The 9,156-nt window shown below is 36.1% G+C and overlaps 1 non-coding gene across 1 annotated transcript; it reads left to right on the top strand.

The window, feature by feature from the left end:
• Positions 1 to 3,147: 3,147 nt before the first annotated feature.
• On the top strand, positions 3,148 to 3,220 carry Trnar-ucg (transfer RNA arginine (anticodon UCG)). The gene has a single exon. It is a non-coding gene; the product is annotated as a tRNA-Arg (tRNA).
• Positions 3,221 to 9,156: the final 5,936 nt, after the last annotated feature.

Below are 9,156 nucleotides of genomic sequence, written 5' to 3'. Positions count from 1 at the left end.
GAACGGCAATGAGAGACCACGGAATCAAAGGGGGAGAAAAAACTCTCCTGACTTAGATTATGCAGATGATTTAAGCATCTTAGATGAAATTGTGAGCAAAATGAACGAACTTTCAGAGATTTTGCGAGTTCAGGGTGCTAGAGTAAGTTTCATAATTAATGTTTAGAAGACACAGCAGCATCGAAGATGTTAAAAGTAGAATGTTCAAGGCTCAGAGTTTTTTTTTTTTTCACAGTTAAAAATTTCACGAATTAAAAGTTTTAAAAGCTTAAAAGTTTTTCACGAATAGAAAGATAAGTCTGCAAACCAAGATTAGAATTTTGGAAGCTACAGTGGTCGAATATGGCACTGAAGCCTGGGTGCTCCGAACAGCGGATGAACATTTGCTAGATGTTTTCCAGAGAAATTGCCTACGGAATGTTCTGGGTACCCGACTGACTGACCGTATTTCAAACAGTAGGCTTTACGAAAAGTTAGGTCCAATCCCGCTTTCTAGGGCTATTACGAGAGAAAAGTAGAGATGGCTAGGGCACGTTCTGTGGATGAAGGATGACAGATTGCTGAGAATTGTTCTTTTTGACCAACCGTCTAGGGCTAAATGAGAAGCAGGTCGTCCGCGGTTGGGGTGGGAGGATGTCATAAAGAAAGATTTAAAGGAAATCGCAACTTTGTGGGAGGGTGTGAAGAGGCAGGCTTTGAACAGATTGAGATGGAGGAGTGTGCGTATGGAATGTGCGTAGCTGTGTTGGCCTCAGGCGGCTTCATGCTGCGATGAGTTGTTAGTAGTAGTAGTAACGCGGCTTGAATGGAAAAATTTCCTTTTTCCTCCTTTTTTTTATGTCATCACGTGATCAGCATAGCAACAAAATGATATCCTAAACTAAACATGGTTTACGAATTGCAGCTACCACAAATAAGATTGTTGTGGTTGATTGTAAATTTGTTAAATCATTATTTTTAACTTTTTCATTTTCGATATTTCATTTCTTTTTGTAGTGAGTGACGAAAGATGATAAGTTAGGAGGCCCAAGTTCATCTCTGAGAGAAAAACAATCAGCTATTAAACGGAGAGTAGCCAACGACTAAAACATGCAAAAAATAAAATCCAAATGAAATTAACTAAAAAATGATGCTCAAAGTTGGCCAAACCGATGTAATAACCGTTGACAACAGAAAGGAAACCAGTTAAAAATCTGACATTGAATTACTATTAGATGGAGGACTCCTTCCCTCCTGAAAAAGTTCAAAAGTAGCGTCTGAAAATATTGCTCTTTTCTTAGTGGGCGGGGGAAGATATTCAAATTCGTCTCTGAGAGCAGAAGAACCGTGACAGTTGACTTGACAGTTTTAGTTTTTTTTTTTTCAAAACGCTTTTAAATTTTAGGCTACTATGGGGCTAGTGTTCGTTCTTAACTAGGTTGCATATGCCGTTACAACCATGAAAACAAGTCATACATAGCGTAACCCAGCAGAATAATAAAGCTGTTCACGAAAGTCTTAAGTAAAGTATTTTAATTCTTATTATTTTTCATCCATTTCTTAACTTCTCTTTCTATTGCATTAAAGAAAAAAATAGTATTATTTCGAAAGAGGGCAGGACATATAATTTGGCTTTATTACTAAAGACCAGTTCGGCTTGAAAGCTGGCAGATAAAGAGGAAGAGACATAGATAGAGAATGGAAGAGAGAGAGAGAAAGATAATGAATATGATTTCCTAATTTCAAATCCTGAATCATGGCTTTAGGCTAACATTCTATTCAAAGCAAATTTACAAAAAAACATTTTAGCAGTAAATCAAAGTATACTTCTCTTCCGCTCATCTCTTCAAAGCCTCACTCTTTACCCTCTTCCAAGAAGGTTCAATTTTTTTCAAATCCTTTCTTCTGACCTTTCCCACCCCATTCAGGGGTAATCTATTTTTTGTTCGGCCCTAGATCGGTAGCCGATCTTTTACAATCTATCGCCCTTAATCTGCAGAAATTGGATCTTGGCTTAATTATTAAACTGAACAAGAAAACTACTTACTTCAACTAGAAATCAATTGGCAATATTTGACAGGAAAAAAGAAAGACATTAGCAGCTAGAGCACCTAATGTTGCTTCAGTACAGGTTTTCTTTTTAACTTTTCTTTGTATTTTGCTGGGTAATATAGTGCTGTCTCTTGCGCTAGTAATGTTTAATTGCTATTCCACAAATGTTAAAGCCTAAAACATTCTCTTTTATTTAGCCTTTTATTAGTTTTATCTCTTTTATTTTATCTATCTAGCCTTTTATTTATCTCTGTATCTTCACCTAACATCAATCTTCCAGATATTCAGCTAATATCAAAACATTCTCTTTTAGCCTTTTATTAGTTTTATCTCTTTTATTTTATCTATCTAGCCTTTTATTTATCTCTGTATCTTCACCTAACATCAATCTTCCAGATATTCAGCTAATATCAAAACATTCTCTTTAATTTAGCCTTTTATTAGTTTTATCTCTTTTATTTTATCTATCTAGCCTTTTATTTATCTCTGTATCTTCACCTAACATCAATCTTCCAGATATTCAGCTAATATCAATAGGCTGTGTTGATTGGTGACGTCAGAAACTAGATTTAACATCAATATATCCTTTAATTATGGGCAGGAGCTGAGCCGCGGAACGTTCTGCGATGGAGGGACAAGGTCAATAAAAATGTAGATAATTGTTAATTATCCAGAACATATTCAAGAATTTTGATCTGCAAGATGTGACAAAAGCCGGTTTAGCTATGTGTATTAGGTGACAATTAGCTTTGGCTCAGTTGATAAACTACGATGTAGATATATTTTACTAAATTATTTAGTATATAGAGTTGGTATTTTGGTAAGGTTATGTTAGGTATTTAATATAATGCATTCTGGGCGGCGGGCTTTCCATAATTTTCTCCTGTAGTTCCCAAAATTTTGTAAATAAAACATTATGTTTTCATCATATTTGGTACAGGATTAACCTAACTTCACTTCTTGGGTGTGTTCTGTATAATTAACAAGTATCAAATATTTTTAGATCCAAATTCTGGAGTGTGTACTGGCTAATAGATAAGCACCCTGTTACCTTGTGTTAGGATTAAATTACTCTGAAAACAATTCAACTATTATAATAGAAAACGCTTATGATATGGCCTTGTGGCCTAATGGATAAGGCGTCGGACTTCGGATCCGAAGATTGCAGGTTCGAGTCCTGCCAGGGTCGTTTTTGTACGTATTCATTATAACTAGGAGTAAAAATTGATTTTAAATTTTACAGTTATTATACAGCATAACCATTCATACTAGCGTAACTTGGGATTTTAAGTATATGTCATCTTATGATGCAATCAGACGCATATGATATACTATAAGGTTGAAAGTAAATCTGTTAGACGTCGGTTTTACAGTTTATTAAATAAAAAAAGGATAAGCTTTTTCAACTGAAAGTAAGGAGCAACATTAAAACTTAAAATGAACAGAAATTTTTACGGCAAGCAGCCGTAATTACGAAAAACTACAACAAAGAATTATGGAAGGGGGCAGCCCAGACCGCATTATATTAAATACGACCTAACCTGACTTAACCGATATACCAACTAAATATTTAGTTAAAATATAGCTACAATGTTGTTTCCCACCGAGCCGAAACATTGTTTGGCATAAAGACCATAAAAACCGGTTATTGTCTCATGTTCGCGATACAAAATCTTGAGAGAACTTGAGTTTGGTGGCTTGACAAAAGTAACATTATTACATATATGAAGGGGATTTCGCCCTCCTCAACACCTACCTCTTTACGCTGAAGATTTTAGCACTTATAAAAAAGCTTCTTATTGTTCTAATTAAACGACCCTTGTGTTTCAGGAGTCATTTCTTAAAGAAGTTAGACAAAATTTAAACTTTAGCATAAAGAGCGAGGTGTTGAGGAGGGGGAAATCCCCTGCATATACGTGATAATTCCTGCTCATTTTTAGTTTAATGCTGCTCCTTAGTTTCAGTTGAAAAAAAAACTTATTAATGCCAGGAAATCTGGCCCCACCTCCACGGAGAGATTCCCCTCCCCATGGAAATATCCTCTAGACAGCTCAATCCCGGTGGAAATTCACCCCAGGAAAATACCCTTAACAAATCCACGCTCCAAATTGAGACGGAAAAGAGAAAGCAAGACATGATTCATACGTTGATTCAGAGTTTGTGCAATACACATCTTTCTGACCTGAAGTGAATGATTAGAGGCTTTCCTATTACTGTTGTTTCTCAAGTAATTTTATCTTAAGCCTAAGAATGAATGGGAGAGTGTGCCTCGAATGTCGTTGTAGGACGACTTTAAACTGTTTGATACGCAGTGACTGTGGATCGTACTTCCACGAACAATGTGCTGGAATCGAACGTTCCGAATGGGCCAAAAGTTGGCTATGCCTAGATTGTTCTGTGAAAAAGGATGGTTTAAACAAGGATATTCCAAAAAAGGTAATTACGTTTGGTGATACTTGTCCCAGTCTGCCCCAGCCTCCAAAAATTACTCCCCCACGTCGTCTATCAGGCAAATGACCTGGCGAACATAATGATGGAAATCCGATCATCCCCTCTAGCTCCGAACCTTCCAAATATTAATGATCATCTCAAAGTCAATAAATCTAATGCCTCCTGCCGGACGGAAACTAGTACTTGTGGCACTTGTTGTTCCAACCCCCTATTGGACTTATCACTCCTTTCTCTTGCATCAATGCGAGATAAATTGCAATTATTAAGCAATGAAATATCTGCAATCATAAACCTTATGTCAATTTTAAGTGAAACCCCTCCAAAGTCGTTCGATGTTAATGAGGATCAAAATCAGGAAATAATTATTAATAAATCTCATCCTTAAAAATATTCAAATGTTTCCTGTAACAAAGAGCTGACGAAAGAGAGAGAGGGAGAGAGAGAGCGAGCGAGAAGTGTATTATTAAATACAAGATAACATTAAATATAATTCAAAATTGAATCACAATGCACTTATTCCCCCTCGAAAGGCTCCATGGCCAAACAAACTCGTATTTTCAAAAAGTTTAGTTACCTTGGTGATAATAACATGATTAAGAGTTCATCTGACCTTGGTAACATAAAATCGAATGCTAATCAATGCGAACTAAAGGTGAAGACTATTATTAAGATAAGCAGTCATGAATTGACTACAGATAAAGGTATATGCGAATATGCCTGGAATGCTATTTGCAAAATGGTAAAAAAAAAGTAAATATCTGCATGTTTGCAAAAGTTTTAATATTGAGGGTGAATGTAAGGTCCTTGACTCCCAACTATTACACCAGAAAGTTTGTAGCAAGTTTGGAAGTAGTCGTTGCTTTGGTTGTGACCGAATTCATTTGAATCATGGTTATGGCGCATTCACAAGACTTCTTAATAATGCCCGAAAGAATTCTCGTCAAATGTCGAACTCTCTCCCGAGTATAGTATATCACTATGAACATTGATCAGCCAAAAAACAGAGTTCGCCAAACCAGCCCACTGTTCCCACTAGCCCTAAAAAGCAACATGAATCCAATTTTTCAACGGCAAAAAGCAAACCAATTCAGAAGGCCTCCGTGTTACGTTCCAGCTTCCTCCCATTTCAAGTATCGAATCAGTCCATCTTTCCAGTCTAGTTACATCACTCCCCCTCCTACTCGTTTCCTAGAATCCTTCTTGCGAATGTTAGGTCACTGGCAAATAAAATTGATGAACTACAAATTATTCCTGACAAAAACCAGATTGATATTGCTTGCCTTACCAATACGTGGTCTGCCACTGAATATTTTTGCTCGATTCCTAATTATGACTCCCATTTTAAGTCCAGATTGGACAAAGATTGTATGCCTCTATCTCATGGTGGAGGAGTGGCTTTGTTTTTGTCGGTCTACCCTCCCAAATTGGATTCTTTCATTTTTCTGAAATAGAGAACAACTCCAAAATCAAAGTTCTATGGCTCAGGACCAGACGCAAATACCTCTCACAAGAAGTATCTTGCATGATTTTTTGTATTATTTATTACCCTCCTCGTAGTGGATTTAAGAAGGAGCTGACGGCATATCTGCAACTTTATACTGACAGAATTCGCCGCAAGTAACCCCTATGCTGCAATTACATTATGTGGTGATTTTAATGAGCTAAACCAAAGGTGTCTTAGTTCTGCTCTTAGTCTTGATCAGGTAGTCAAGTCGCCTACACGCAGTGATAAAACCCTAGACTTGATTTTTACCTGCATTGAAGATTACAACTGTGCCCCAAAAATAGTCCCTCCATTAGGGACAAGTGACCATCTATGCATCTTTTGGACCCCTTTATCATACTTTCCCCAGATCCATTGATAATTTATTCATATAGACCAATGACTGACGAGATGATCGTCCATTTCAAAGTAAAACTTAGCTCCAAGTCTTGGACAAATATCCTATGTCTTACCAATAGTGATGAAATGACTTCAAGTTTTCAGCAGAACTTTTCCAGTTATACTGTTAACACCTTTCCACCGAAAAAAGGTTAATCACAAATCCAATTGCAGACCATGGATTATGTTTTTTTTTGCATAATAAATGAATGCGTTAAACTCTTTAAGGAAGGATTTTTCCAAGAATCTCGGAAACATTGAAATATTGTTGTTAGTAAAATCCGTAAAGGAAGAAAAGAGCATGGTTCTCACGTGCTCAATAAGTTACTGTATTCTAACCCTAAGAAATTCCACAAAAGTATCGCAAGATATCATAGGAAAGGTATCTTCAAAGCTTGTCTTACTGGATAATAATGGTGACCCAGTGAGTGCGGATATTATTAATGGTTATTTTGCTTCAATTTGTAAAATTCACACGCCACTCCAAAATATGCTGGCTAACAATGTAGTGAGTGACATTCCTGTGATTGAAATACATCAGCCCCAGCTTAAACTCGAAAATCTTGACACAAATAAGTCAGTATACCCAGGTGATATCCCTACCAAACTGATTGTGAAATCTGCCCAGTATTTAAGTGTACCTATAACTGCAATTTTTAACCAATGTTTTGTAGATGGTATTTTTCCAGTTTTTTAAACGAACTATTATATCACCTATACCGAAAAATAAGACTTAACAAACTTAACCACCAGCTCGTTCACCTTTTTAATTAAAGCAGCGCTAACTCACCAGCAATTTCTGGAACCTCATCAGGTTCAAAAATAACATATCTTTGGGGACTAATTTTCTTTTCATCGCATTATTGAATAGCTTTACGGTATGGTATCTACCACGTTGTCAGCAGGGTTTTTTTCTAGATGTCACACGAGTTGCTATGTTAGCATGAGTCCACACTAGCTCCTTAGCTGCCATAATGGAATCCATACCAAAAAAGCAAGGGCTTTCGTCGCAATGTCATCGGAGCGGACAGGTTTACAAGCGCGAATTGCACAGTTCAGAACGGCGTTTCAAACAAGTTTTTCGCTTGCCATCTCCAAAATGAGAAGCGCGGGACCCGATATAGCTATCCCCAGAAGTTTGAGTACAAAAGTGCGGCCGATACTACGATGCTTCCATACCGTTCCCGCTCCCTTCTGCAAAGTAAAACAACTCCCTCTCCTCTTTTTTTGCTTCCAAAAAAAAATATAAAGAATATCAAAATTCAATTTAAGTCTCTTATTATCCAGCAATGGAATTGGAGCAAACCAGTCAAACAAGTTTTAATTAAAACCGATCTTTTGCCAAATATTGCGAGATCTAGCTAGCTTCACTGGGATTAAAATTCATTATTCATAGAGTTCACTGAGAAAGCTTACTCATTTGATAATGTTAACAAATATTCAATTTTAAGATAGGTGTATTCACCTTGAACTCTGAATCGTAACTGTATTAGTAGCAAATAAAAGTAATTCATTTGGGGATTACTGCTTGCATTGTCTAATTGCATTGCCACCACCATAATTTCTAAATGAATTGGCTTGCCTTTCTTAGGACATCACTTGCTCTCTAAACAGCTCCACAAATAAAAGCGAAACTTGAACTTACGTTTCCCCCTAGCTTCATTCAATGTACAAGACGATCGAACTATCAAGAGTCGTCATATTTTTAGCTTTTTAAAGTAGCTTGGCAAATTTATCACAAAAGCGATTGTACGGCATATCCGTCACAAACAACTGAAGGCGATTTTGGGCCACCTTCATATGACCAAATGTACTTTTTAGACCCCAATGATGCTGTTGGAGAACGCTATGCACATTTTTTAATGTGCATAGATATGCTTCAAAATAATCTATGGTTAAAAATTTTCAGTCATCAGATTCATCAGTCATAGCCTAGTACATTTGCACTCCGTATCATTTCCTGTCTGCGCCAAGAATATGGGTATGCAAACTGATCAGTCACTGCATAAATAAGTCAATTAATCCATCAATCAGTTTATTAAGAGAAAATAAAGAAAAATTACAAAGCTTTAGACCCTCACAAAGGCTCTTTGGCCTGTTATGGTGGGAGACTAAACTTTACATTAATTAATATAGAACAAAATCAAATAGAAAAAAAAGAAACGAAAAACAACAAAAACAAAACAATGATATATATGCTTACTTAGCAAAATCAATTAATAAAGATATTGGAAAAAAATGAATATAGTAAAAAAAAAGAAGAGAAAAACAAACATAAAAAACCAACCAAAGTAAGTGGAATATATAAATTGGAAAAGAGAGAGAAGGGAGAAGGTAGTTGAACTTTTGAGTATTGGAAGTGGTCAGTCGGGAGGACATTAAAAAATTTTTAAACATAAAATATCAGGACGTTAAAAATTTTTTCAAAATTCTTTTGAAACTACCAAACGAGTGACATTCTTGAGCTGAATCAGATAGGCTGTTCCAAACTATATGATAAGCAGTTAATGGAATAAAGTTAGATCTCACCAATGGTACCCATATAATCTGATTTAGTGAATTTTGATTTGGCTGATCAATTTGATTTTTCCATGAGTTTACATCTATTTTTACCGAAATTTGTTATTTTTAAGTTGAATTTTCGTAAAAGTTAGCATTCCTGAATCAGTCAGAGTATAGCATTTTTTTGGCACTAATTTTTCTTTTCAAACATATTTTTTTAATTTTTGGTTACTGTGGGCCTAAGTTCGCTCTTTACTAGGTTGCAGCTATAGCTGCACCCATGAAAAATA

The sequence above is a fragment of the Artemia franciscana genome, chromosome 4, assembly GCF_032884065.1.
Source record: "Artemia franciscana chromosome 4, ASM3288406v1, whole genome shotgun sequence".
Classification (NCBI taxonomy): domain Eukaryota; kingdom Metazoa; phylum Arthropoda; class Branchiopoda; order Anostraca; family Artemiidae; genus Artemia; species Artemia franciscana.
The sequence above is the reverse complement of the archived record's forward strand: the minus strand, read 5'-3'. Positions and strand labels throughout refer to the sequence as shown.